The 11,685-nt window shown below is 31.1% G+C and overlaps 1 long non-coding RNA gene across 1 annotated transcript; it reads right to left on the bottom strand.

Annotated features, from left to right (window-relative positions):
• Nucleotides 1-2,291: 2,291 nt before the first annotated feature.
• Nucleotides 2,292-3,660, bottom strand: LOC129947592 (uncharacterized). The gene is made up of 3 exons (XR_008781734.1): nucleotides 3,418-3,660; nucleotides 3,266-3,360; nucleotides 2,292-3,208 (listed from the first exon to the last, which is right to left on the bottom strand). It is a non-coding gene; the product is annotated as an uncharacterized LOC129947592 (long non-coding RNA).
• Nucleotides 3,661-11,685: the final 8,025 nt, after the last annotated feature.

The raw sequence follows: 11,685 nt of genomic DNA, 5'->3' as shown, positions 1-11,685 counted from the left end.
GTTTTTCGGGGTGAACCCTTATTTTTTTGTATTTGGTTTTTTTTTTAGCCTAAAACAAGTATTTTTTGAATTGGTAGTACGGCGGCGTACTAACAGCTAGGTATGTAAGATAAATATGTTTCAAATATTCCGGCGAGAAAACACCTTAAACTCAAAAAATATTTAAATAAGACCTACTAAAGAACCTCAATTTTAATTTTATCCCAACATTTATTTGAATCTTAAATGGATTTGCCCTTGCAACGTCCCCTTAAGGAGATCACAAAGAATAAAAAATGGCACAAGATCAATTTCAGATCTTATTTGTGTATTTTTAGTAGTTGTATTATTGATATTTGGGATTTTGATAAAAGAATAAATTCCAGTGTTGAAAAATTGTCTGTGGTGAAAACGAAAATGTTCACTGGTTGCACGAAAAAACGTGGTGAAATAATCTAGTTCATTGGACACATACATGTATGTATGTGTGTTCCTTATTTATCATATCATATCTCTTTTTTGTAATAATATAAAATAATTTTGTATTATTGTATTTTTTGTATTTTTTGTTTACTGAACTAAAGTTTGTTATATTTTTTTAACAGTTAAAGTCAGAGACAAGTGGATACCGTACGAAAGAAGTCTCAAAATTACAAACATCGATGAAAACTGAATGAAAATCTGTAGTTTGATTGTTAAATATGATATACATTGTATTTGTATATGATATATAATAGTCAGAAACCATTAAATTTGATCAAACACATTTAAAATCTTTTATCATATATAAAAAATATAATTTTAAAGCTTTATTATTTTATATTTTCATTTTTCATTAACTGAATTAATAACAAAGCTTTTGGCATTATAAATATTTATAAACCGGATAATTGGACTATAAGGACCATAGACGGATCAACTAAAAATGATACGTTAAGTATTTTTATAACATAAGGATCTTTGAGTTCTCGACTTTTTTAGATGTAGTAAGATTTTTGTCGAATTTAGAAGATAATCATGGTTGATAGAGTTACATTTGCTTGTTAAACTCATCGTTTTACACTTGTCAATGTTTAATAATAAACGATTAGTATTGCATAACTCCCATAGTTTTCTAAGCTCGCCCTGGTAGTTCATAGTCAGTTTAAAATATTTGTACGCCAACCGCGATTTATAACGTCATTGAATTATTTAAAATGGAAGCAAGGCCATTTATAAATAAGACGAATAGCAGTGGACTAAGATGGCATCACTGTGGAACACCAGAGTTGACTAAAAATTTACTTAAACTATTATTTTTAAAATCAAAATTGTTACATCTGTCACTTAAGTATGATGAAATCCAAGAAATAATCCCATCTTTTTCAATTTTCTGAAAAGCACAGTATGGCTTCATTTATAAATGCCTCACTGAAGTCCGTAAATACGTAGTCATCTTGTAGATTTATTTCGAAGACGTCAATAAAAAAATGTGGTTAACCCAAGATGATTTGTTACAGTCAATTTTGTCTTTTATTAAACCATGCTGATTATCACAAAAACAGAAGAGAAAATACAGAAAAGAATATTACAAACAAGAGGCTCAAACAAATTGGGAATGACAGACAGTTTAATTATAGGTCGAAAATTAGAGACTAAAGGCCCAACTATAATAGGCATAAGCAAACATAAGCTTATGTCAAAAACCCAACGATAATTCACTTAAGTTAGCGAAATTACTGCATAGCTATAATGCAATTTTGCTCACGTATCTAAATGTCAGATTTTACTTATGCGGCGAGCGACTGGGATCGCTCTTGCTTAAGTGTGCTAAGGTTAACGAAACTGAGAAAAATTGAACGAAACGGAGCTAGACTCCATTATGTTCATTCCTTTTGAGATTCTTTGTATTCGCACGTTTACTTATGCGCGCATATGCTAGCTTATACCTATTATAGTTGGGCCTTAAGAGCTTGACACATTTTCTAGGGTTCGTTTGAGGAAGGCGTACTTCCATGAGATTATAAAGTGACAGCATTTAGTAGATTTATTAAACATGACAAATAACGGATATATTAAATGTTTTGCACATTTTTCAGCATAAATTAAGGTACGCAATCAGGTCCAGGACTTATGCATGAAGATTGTCGTCAAAATTTGAAATACTTTCTAGTATAACTGCTTTAGATTAATGTATCGAAAACCCGTGCTCATTAATTTTTTTTTAGAATTTTGTATACATATTTAGGTTTTTTTTTTTATAAAAATACTGTTTTGAAAAATTAGTTTAGATTTTTATTTTTGAAGAACTTCAAGATATATAACCCTGGTAATCCTTTTTGTACAATGTTTTCATTCAAAATAAGTCTTCCGTGTATGTTTTAGAATTTAGAATTACTATAATTATAAGGGTTGGTACTCGACGGTACTGCTAGCCATTGTCGATTTCATGTAAACATTTTATAAAAGAACCTTCATTTATTCTTATGTTCAATTAATTTAGATATAGATTCATTTACATAAATGTTGGTAGTCCAGGCCGGTGCAACGATTCCCAAATTTTTGAAAATTCTTCCGTTAGAATACAGCATGAGAATCCTATACTAAAGAACATGTCAAGAAACCTTTGCAATTTTAATGTTCCTGTCGTTTTTATTGGAGATTCGGCATTTAAATTTTCCGATGTTCTTATGAAACCATATCCCTTTAGCATTGCCTTAACTCCAGTTGAAAAAAATTTCAACTACTATCTATCAAAGAGCAGAAGAGTTGTCGAGAATGCCTTTGGTCATTTAAAGGCTAGGTTTCGGAGAATCGGAAAAGGGCTAGACAATCAAATCGAAAACACCAACCTTATCATCAAATCTTGTTGCGTACTGCACTATTTTTTGAATTTTATCTCAAGAAACTCCTCTGGGTTGAAAGTGCAAAATCTTGTTGAAGAGATTCGCAAGATTTTGCAATTCTTTCTAGTATTTGGTTTCTTTTCTCCTCAATCAATATTATTTTCTCATCCGTTTCTCTTATAAGTTTGAAATTTTCTAATATTATTTCATCCTGCTTTTGAAATTCCTCATCTCTTTGATTTCTCTTCCTCTTTTTTCCAGCGGTTGAATTTGATGAAGATGAACGGTCCGGTTCATCTGGAAACGGACGGAGCAGCCGACGGAACAACGGCATGCAGTGGCAGGAGCGGAAAACATCTCCGGCAATGAGTTTTGAGATGAATCTTGAGAGGAGAAAATTGTTTCTGAAATAAATAATACATTTTAACAAAATGATTTCTTAAGTAGATATTTTGTGTTACCCATAAAGCTGTCCTCTTGTAGATTTTCAATGTTACTTAGGGGTCTTTTTTCCAGAATTGCATTTACAGAAGGGCCAACCAATTTCTCTTCCTTCCTGGTAGTGAAAAGAAGTTAATAATAAATCTAAAAAAATAACAAAAAAGAACTTTACCTATACCGATTCGATAAGTTGTGATCCTACCAAAATCTCTGCCATTTCCTTATAAACGTGAGAATTTTTTCTCTTGTCGATCAATTCAGCCTGTTTGTCCGCCCACAACTCCAACAAAACCGTTTCATCCTCTGTTGCCCAGGTTTTTCGCTGTTTTTTTTGTTTTTGTTCACTCATCATCTATAAGTAATTAGTTATATTTTATTCTTGTACCTATGTATTTATTATTTTTGTATACTTACATTTTATTTCCTTTTTGATTTCTTTCGTTTTCGTTTTTGAGTTGTTTATTGTTTATTGTTTTCAATTTGAATCATATGGTGAGGCAGATAATTTTTGTTGTTATTTTCATCTGTCAATAAACAAAATTGGCATTTAAATGGGTCGGTTCAACAATTATTCTCCGAAACAAAAGTTTGTTTGATTTCACAAACTAATGTTTCCAAGTAGATTTCAATGAGTTTTATTTGAAATCTTCATCTGAGGAGATTAAAATTTCTATTGTAAATCTGTGAGATTTCAAGGAGATTTGTGACAAATCTAGCTAAATCTCGGTTTAGTGCCCGGTGGAAACGTAGTATTATTTCCTTTAAATCGTAATCAATAAATACTTAGACTTATAACATGGTATTTTTTTTCATATTTTCATATACTCCACAAGTTATTATTAATATATGTAAGTCACTCACTTAGAAGAAGAGGATAGTTAAATAAACAGGACCAGGGATCTGTCTTGACAAAAAGGAAATAGCAGTGAATTGAAACGTAAATCGCAGCAAAACTAAAATGTCCACAGTAGAATTTTCTTTTTAGCTATCCGTGCGCACTCGCCATACCACTTGTACGGCTCTAATATCCCCTCAGTAAATTCCGAATGCTGGACTTATATCGCTTGCCCTTCGTACTCTTGATAGCATGCCAGAAGATGATTGTAACTTTGCCCCACGTCGAAAAATCGTGTCCGTGGCTTGCTTAAAAGAAAGTTACCACGGAAAGATCGGTTCCGGTTGAGATTGCGTTCCTTGTTCTTAGCACCAAACTACAAAATAATCGGTCGCTCTATGCCTTTTGACCACCCTGTCCGTGGGGCGTGGAGCGTGTGAAAACAAACACCGCAACACACCTAAAACTTTTTTTAGTTTATTTTTTTTACGCTGAAAATGACATTAAGATAAAATAACCTAACATTAAATTGTATACCAAGAGAAGTAAGAAATGTTTTTCTTTAAAATTTAATTTAGGGATATTTATAGAGTTCGCTTAAGACAGACAAATACTGTTTTGAGTCAGAATTGCTTTTAATTTGTAACTTTATGATTTCAATTTCAAATTAAGATAATTTCTAACAAAGAATGTCATATCCAAAAAATGGCATTTAATACAATAGGGCGTATACACAATTTTTAAATTATATATTGTATCCTTTGTGCAGAGTGGTACTTATATTTTTTTATTTCTCATGCATCTATGATAATTTGAAGAAATAAAGCAGCAATAAATACAAAAGCACATTAACTCAACCCTTGCTCTGTTACTTAGGAGAAACTAACATGCGATTTTTATGTTTTGAAGAAAGAAATATTAAATATTGAAAACTTGTTGAATATTATTCTCAACATATCAGCTTGGAGACAAAGGCTTCTCGCTGTGTATTGTAAATGTACATACATACTTTTATATAGCCATACAGTATCTATCCGCCCTCAAGTTCAAATATAAAAGTCTCTTTCGAGAGCTCGCAAGAGCTTTTTTTCGAAAATAAAAAATAACAATTGTTGAAATGCAGATTAAGTGTTGCCCTATGCATTTTCTTAATTTAAAGTTAGTTAAAAACCAGTACCAAATTCATCAGCACTAGAAAAAGTAATCCTATCGGTAACATAAATTAACGCAAATGCCGGTTTTTCTTTGACATTTGCGTGCTTAACTGATCAAAATTCGCAATATCTCTTTATCAATTCCAAGTGAATAGATTGCAGTGCACAGGTATTTAATTTGTGTGCAAAATGTCCATCAACTTTAAATATCTAAGTAACTTATTAACTTCCCATAGGAAGTTATTGTAATGGATCCGATTTGTCAAATTGAAAATTTTGATATTTCTCGACGTTTCAAGGTCCCTATAGTCGAAATAAAAGAATTTTAGAAAGATGTCTGTGCGTTCGTACGTCCGTACGTTCGCGACGTTTTTTTCGTCGTCCATAGCTCAAGAACCAGAAGAGATATCGATTTTAAATAAATTTTGTTATAAGATAATAAGGCAGAAAGATGCAAAAAGGTCTCTCAAGAAAATTGCGTGGGTGGTTTTTTTTACCATAGCAGTTTGAAAAAAGGTGAACATTTTGGTTAATCCTAAATATCTTATGAACCAAAAACGCTAGAGACTTGAATTAAATTTTATATAATATATTGTAACGTGATATCAAAGAAATATATTTTTTGAAAAAATCCATTTTATAAATCAAAAAAACTGAACAAAATTTGTCACCTCCAAAATTTTCGACAAAAATATCATCTCCAAATCAATTTTGTGCAAAAAAGAATAATGTTTTTGACATCTGATGAAGTTTTAAGAAAAATCGAATTGACAGTTTTTTTATAAAAAATAAAAATCTGAAAAAAACATTACTCAAAGTTGGTAAAAGTTGAATATCGATTCAAATGTCTTTTCAAAAACTTGAAATTTAGGCTTCAAACTTATTTTATCTTATAAGAAATATTGTTTTCAACATTCTGAAAAATGTTGAGAAAAATCGAATTGACAGTTTTTTTACAAAAAATAAAAACCTAAAACAAAAATTAATAAAAGTTGGTTAAATTTGATTTTCGACTCAAATATCTTTTCAAAACTTTGAGATATTGGCTTTAATTTACTTTTATCTTTCAAAAAATATTGTTGTCAACATTCAGTAAAATTTTGAAAAAAATCGAATTACAATTTTTTTACAAAAAATTTTCGACTCAAATATCTTTTCAAAAATTTGAAATATTGGCTTTAAACTAATTTTATTTTATAAGAAATATTGTTTTCAACATTCGATAAAATTTTGAAAAAAATCAAATTAACAGTTTCTTTACAAAAAATAAAACTCTAAACAAAAAACAATACTAAAACTTGGTAAAAATTTACTTTCGACTCAAACAGCTTTTCAAAAATTAAAAATATTGGCTTCAAACTTATTTTATTTCACAGAAAATATTGTTTTCGATATTCAGTAATTTTTATATAAACAGTCTGTTTTTTCATAAAAAATAAAATCTACAAAAAATAGTACGTAAATTTGGTAAAAATTGATAGGAGTACATATAGACAAATTTTTAAGCAAGACAAATCGACAGACGGGATGGGAAGTTATCAGTGTGGGTCGCATCCCAGCCTCTTTTTTATAATAATTTGCTCCTATAATGGAATAGCAGTAACTCTGCGCAAAACCAAATAACATCAAAGTTCATCGCAAGGCATGCTTTGCAGCGGAATGAAAATGAGATGCCCAAGAATTTTTTGTATGGCTTACTTTGAAGAGATTCCTAACAATTCTCTTATACTCTTACTTCAACCTAAATCTTTATTTTACACACTACAAACAAAAGGATGCTTTGGATATCTTCAGCAGATTTTTGGCTTCACTAAAAGCTTTTTGACAAGAACTTCAGTTTTCGGTCCAGTTTCCATGTCTGTTTTTTCTTCGAACATGATGGCATTGACTTCAAACTGATTTCCATGAGTCAAAACTAGCATATAAGAGGCTTTAGGGTTGCTAACCACTAAAAAATACGAAAACAAAACATCTAAAATGTCATCATGCCAACAAGTTGTAGTAGTATGATTTGGTCCTTTACTATCGGTACAGCGTACGGCAGCAAGCAGCGGGTGACAGTGAAGAGAGTCCTTTTTTGATGGTATGAAATTTCTAAATCAAACGTATGTACGTCGCGGTCAGGACGTAGTGTTTCTGTTTAAAGTTAAGTTTTATCAAGTACTCGCAGCTTCGTGCTTTAGGACGGTATTTCTTAGATTATTATATTGGTTTGCTTTAGAAATACTAAAACAAATATGGCATTACAATTGTTAACGGTATATTGCAAGAAAAGTGCTCGTGCAATCAAATTGATTGACAAGTGAAAAATGATGAGATAATTTAAAGTCCAATGAAATCTAGAACAGAACTTATTGTAGTGATAGATTGCAGCTGTTTAAGTGAAAAAATCCTCTAAAGTTAAAAAATACCTTTAACTAGGTAGGTTATGTATTTAAAATGCAATATACATTTTAATCCTTTTGTTATTTTTTTTTTGTGACCAAGAATTAATGTTTTAGGATGAAATTAAATATATTTGACAATTCTGTAACAAAAGAAAGAATTTTTTATTTGAACTGAGGACATGCTGTCCGCCCATTAAAGCTTGAACCTTTTACCATATTAATTATTTGCAAACATAAAGAATATGAAAATAAGAATAAAAAAATGTCATTGTTCCGGGAACCCTGAGGAAATATACGTACATTGGCCTGCATTTTTCTGGGGTTTTTATTTAGTTTATGTATTTCGTTTTAGGGTAAATCCCTTGTATAGTCGTCAAACTTTCTATCTTATTTTTTTTTGTCAATCAATTTAAAACATCTACTTAGTATTCATTATATGTTTGCTAACAGCAATGAATATTCCTTAAAACTAAGGTCCTTGAAGCTGTGTATACACTGCAACTTAATTGGAAAACGTGCTTCTGAAAAAATGTTCACAATTGAATTAAAAGTCTGTAATATTCAAAACGGCTTTTAACTTTCAAAAAGAATATGCACGGTGAAAAAAGTTGGTACAACACACACAATATAAAGATCCAACCGATGGTTTTCATAAGAAATAAGCAGAGGTAGATATGTAATGTACCAAGGAGTATAAAAGATGCTAGAAGCAGTTAATTTAATTTTTGTAATAACCACATGGTTGCCAGTTGCCAGGTTTGATTTGTTATATTTTATAAAGACAAGCTACCATAGTGTTGAAAACTTAATTGAAAATTTGCTTTGATGTGGAACCTATTTTGTTTGTATCAAAAGCTTAAAACTATCTTAAAGCTGGACAAACATTCTTAAAAAACTAGCGTAAATATCAAAAACTTAAAAATGTATTAATGGCCCTATGCGGGTGCTCCAGGTTAATTCATTATCTTATAACTACTGCCTTTTGGTCAAGAAACAATTTTAATACTAATGAACAATAAACTTGGTATCCTTATCTTTATCATTATTTTTTATTTTATATAAAACTTAAAACGAAATAAAAAAACCCAAAGCCAATTATATTACTAAAGCTACTTAAAAATAACCAAAACCAATAATACTACTTAAAATTACTTAAAACTACTTAAAAACTAGACCTAGATCCTTAAACCTTTGTAAGCCGGCCAAAACCAAACGCCCTAGACAACCTTAAATGATATCCTCAATTTGAAGCCACCAAAACTGGTTCTCCTGCCTCACCCTATCTCTTCGGTCGATATCGGAAACAGTCCTACTGAAACGAAGGCTCTCGGTGCGAGGATGTCTCGACTGTAGAAGAGTCACCTCTCTATCCTGTATCAGCCTAAATATTTGTGGAACCTATCTCGAACCTGTAGTACCCATATGTCATTTTTGTTTGTATGGAAAATACTATGATTTCTCAACATTTTATCTCGCTCCTTCTCATCCCAACATTTATTTTGAAATGGATTTCTAATACTTTATCTCTTTTTAACCTTAAAGTATGAGCAGGAGGATTAAATGGTGTGATGTCAAAAACAGTCCAAAGTGTCAATTAAAAAAAAACTGCATGTTTTATTTTTTTTTTAATGTAAATGAATCTGGAACTTGGTTAAATTGTTCTCATTTGATGGTTTGTGAAATGTTTTCCATACCTAATAGGGCACTTTATTTGTTTCCCAAGCATTTACATATGTAGACAGAGGGTGACAGGTTATAAACATATGGATATAAAATGTCTTCAGAAGTGAGGAGCAACAAAAATTTCAAAAACAAAATAAAAAAGTCTATGGTTTGTCTCAAATTTCCAAAATACAAATTGTAAAGGAGATGGAGGAGACAAAATTACAAAAAAAACATGTGTATGTAGATGCAAAAATTCGAAACTAAGAAACATTTCAGAAATGCTTCAGAAAGCGAAAAAAAAATGTCTGAAATGTTTTTGAAACAAATGGAAAACCCTACCGAAATGTTCGTTTTTTTTAGTGTAGCCACACCTTAAAGTTTAAACTTATGTTGTCTGTTTGGGAATCTTTATTATTTATCAAATTGTTTATTATTTATCAAGTTGAACGATTCTTTTAAATAGAGGCAACATAAAACTTTCATTAAGCATTACAAAATCAAAATATGTATATCTACTGTTTTAGATTTTTTAAAAAGATGGCTAAGGTTACTATGTTTATAATCACCGTTTTTTGAAATCACCGTACAAATGTGATCTGAAACTGACTCATAACAATTTTTCAATAGTAAGTGATTTAACTCTCATGGGTAAGTGATACCCGTGTTGTGATAATTAGTGCACAGGGTTGTATGCTAGAGTTCTTGGGTTCAATCTCTGCCTGTGCCAACTAATGTTTTTTTACGGCTACTGCCTCTTACGAGGAATTGACAAATCATCGAAGGAACTTTTCGTTAGATAAAACTGTTGATATCTGTAACGCTTTCGCAACAAATTTCCGTGAGTCATTGTTAATATCCCTCAAGAAGTTGATGAAGTATATTTTCATAATCTTCACTCCTTTTCGCAAACTAGCTGTTGTCACATCCCCGGTAGTATTGAAAAAGTGTAGTTACGTTCTTATTTAAACTTTCTCTAAAAACAGGCAAATTTCCCAGGATATGGGAAAAGTCATTTCTAACACCAATTTTCAAGAAAGGTAACAAGGCGGATATAACAAACTACAGGCCCATTGCAAAGCTTTCTTGCATTTCTAAATTGTTTGAACAAGTTGTTTGTGAAAGTGTAGCATTTTTTAGTAAAAAATCTCATTTGCGAACAGCAACATGGTTTTATGAAAAAAAGGTCAACCGTTACTAATCTCCTCACATTCTCAAACATTATATTCAAACGCTTTACAACAAGGTTATGAAGTTGACTTTGTGTAACTGACTTTTGACCAACTTAGCCACGGAATTATTTTATTTAAACTCAAAGTTCTTGGTTTTCCACCATTTTTCTTAGATTGGATCAAATCATACCTTGAAAACAGATCCTATGAGGTAAAATTTTGAAATTATCTTTCAGAACATTTTGGTGCTCAATCTGGTGTTCCCCAGGGAAGCCATATTGGCCATTTTCTGTTCATCCTGTCAATTAACGACGTATCGTCATGTCTACGTTCAAGGGAAGTTCTCATATTTGCTGATGACATGGACATTTTTAAGATTGTAAAGTCCACCCATGATCGTATCCTTTTACAAGCCGACATTGATGGTTTCACATTTTGATGTGGAAAAAATAGACTTGCATTCAACCCTTTAAAATGCCAGACGATAACTTTGACTAAAAAATGAATCGTTAGTATATTTGATTATTGTATATCACAGGAAAAACTCTGTAGCGTCTCCACATTTAAAGATTTAGGTGTTTATTTCTGTTCCAACTTAGAGTTTACACATGACATTAATTTTATTGTCAATGCAAGTTCTATGCTTAGTTTTATAAAACGCTTGGCAAAGGAGTTCAATGATCCCTATGTTACTCTTTCTTTGTACAATTGCCATGTCCGTCCTCATTTTGAATATGCATCGCAAGAATGGACTCCCTATTACGATATTTATAGAAAACATATTGAATAAATTCAACATAATTTCATTCGCTTTGCCCTAAAGGGTCTTCCTTGGGAAGATCCTTATGATCTGCTTCCCTATGAACATCGTATTCAGCTTCTTCAATTGCAATCTCTCCATCAAAGGCGTGTTAATAATGATTTAATATTTGTTCATCAACTCATTAACGGTGATTGATGCATATAGCAAATAATCTTGTGTACATTTGATTTTATACATATTGACTTCCATAGAACTAACTATGGGAAAAATGAATATTTAAGTCGAATGAGCATTTTGTATAATTTAAACTGTTCATCGATAGATTTAAATTTAAATAAGGTGGGATTAAAATAATTGTTTAGAACCAGTGCTCTACTATCGTGAACGTCTTTATTTTATCTTTTGTTGTTATGAATTTATTCATGTTTAATGTTAATTATGTTTTGTATTTTGTGCGTGTGTTAGGC

Source organism: Eupeodes corollae, chromosome 2 (assembly GCF_945859685.1).
Source record: "Eupeodes corollae chromosome 2, idEupCoro1.1, whole genome shotgun sequence".
In the NCBI taxonomy this organism is placed as follows: domain Eukaryota; kingdom Metazoa; phylum Arthropoda; class Insecta; order Diptera; family Syrphidae; genus Eupeodes; species Eupeodes corollae.
Note: the sequence above shows the minus strand (reverse complement) of the source record. Positions and strands in the feature narration are given on the sequence as shown.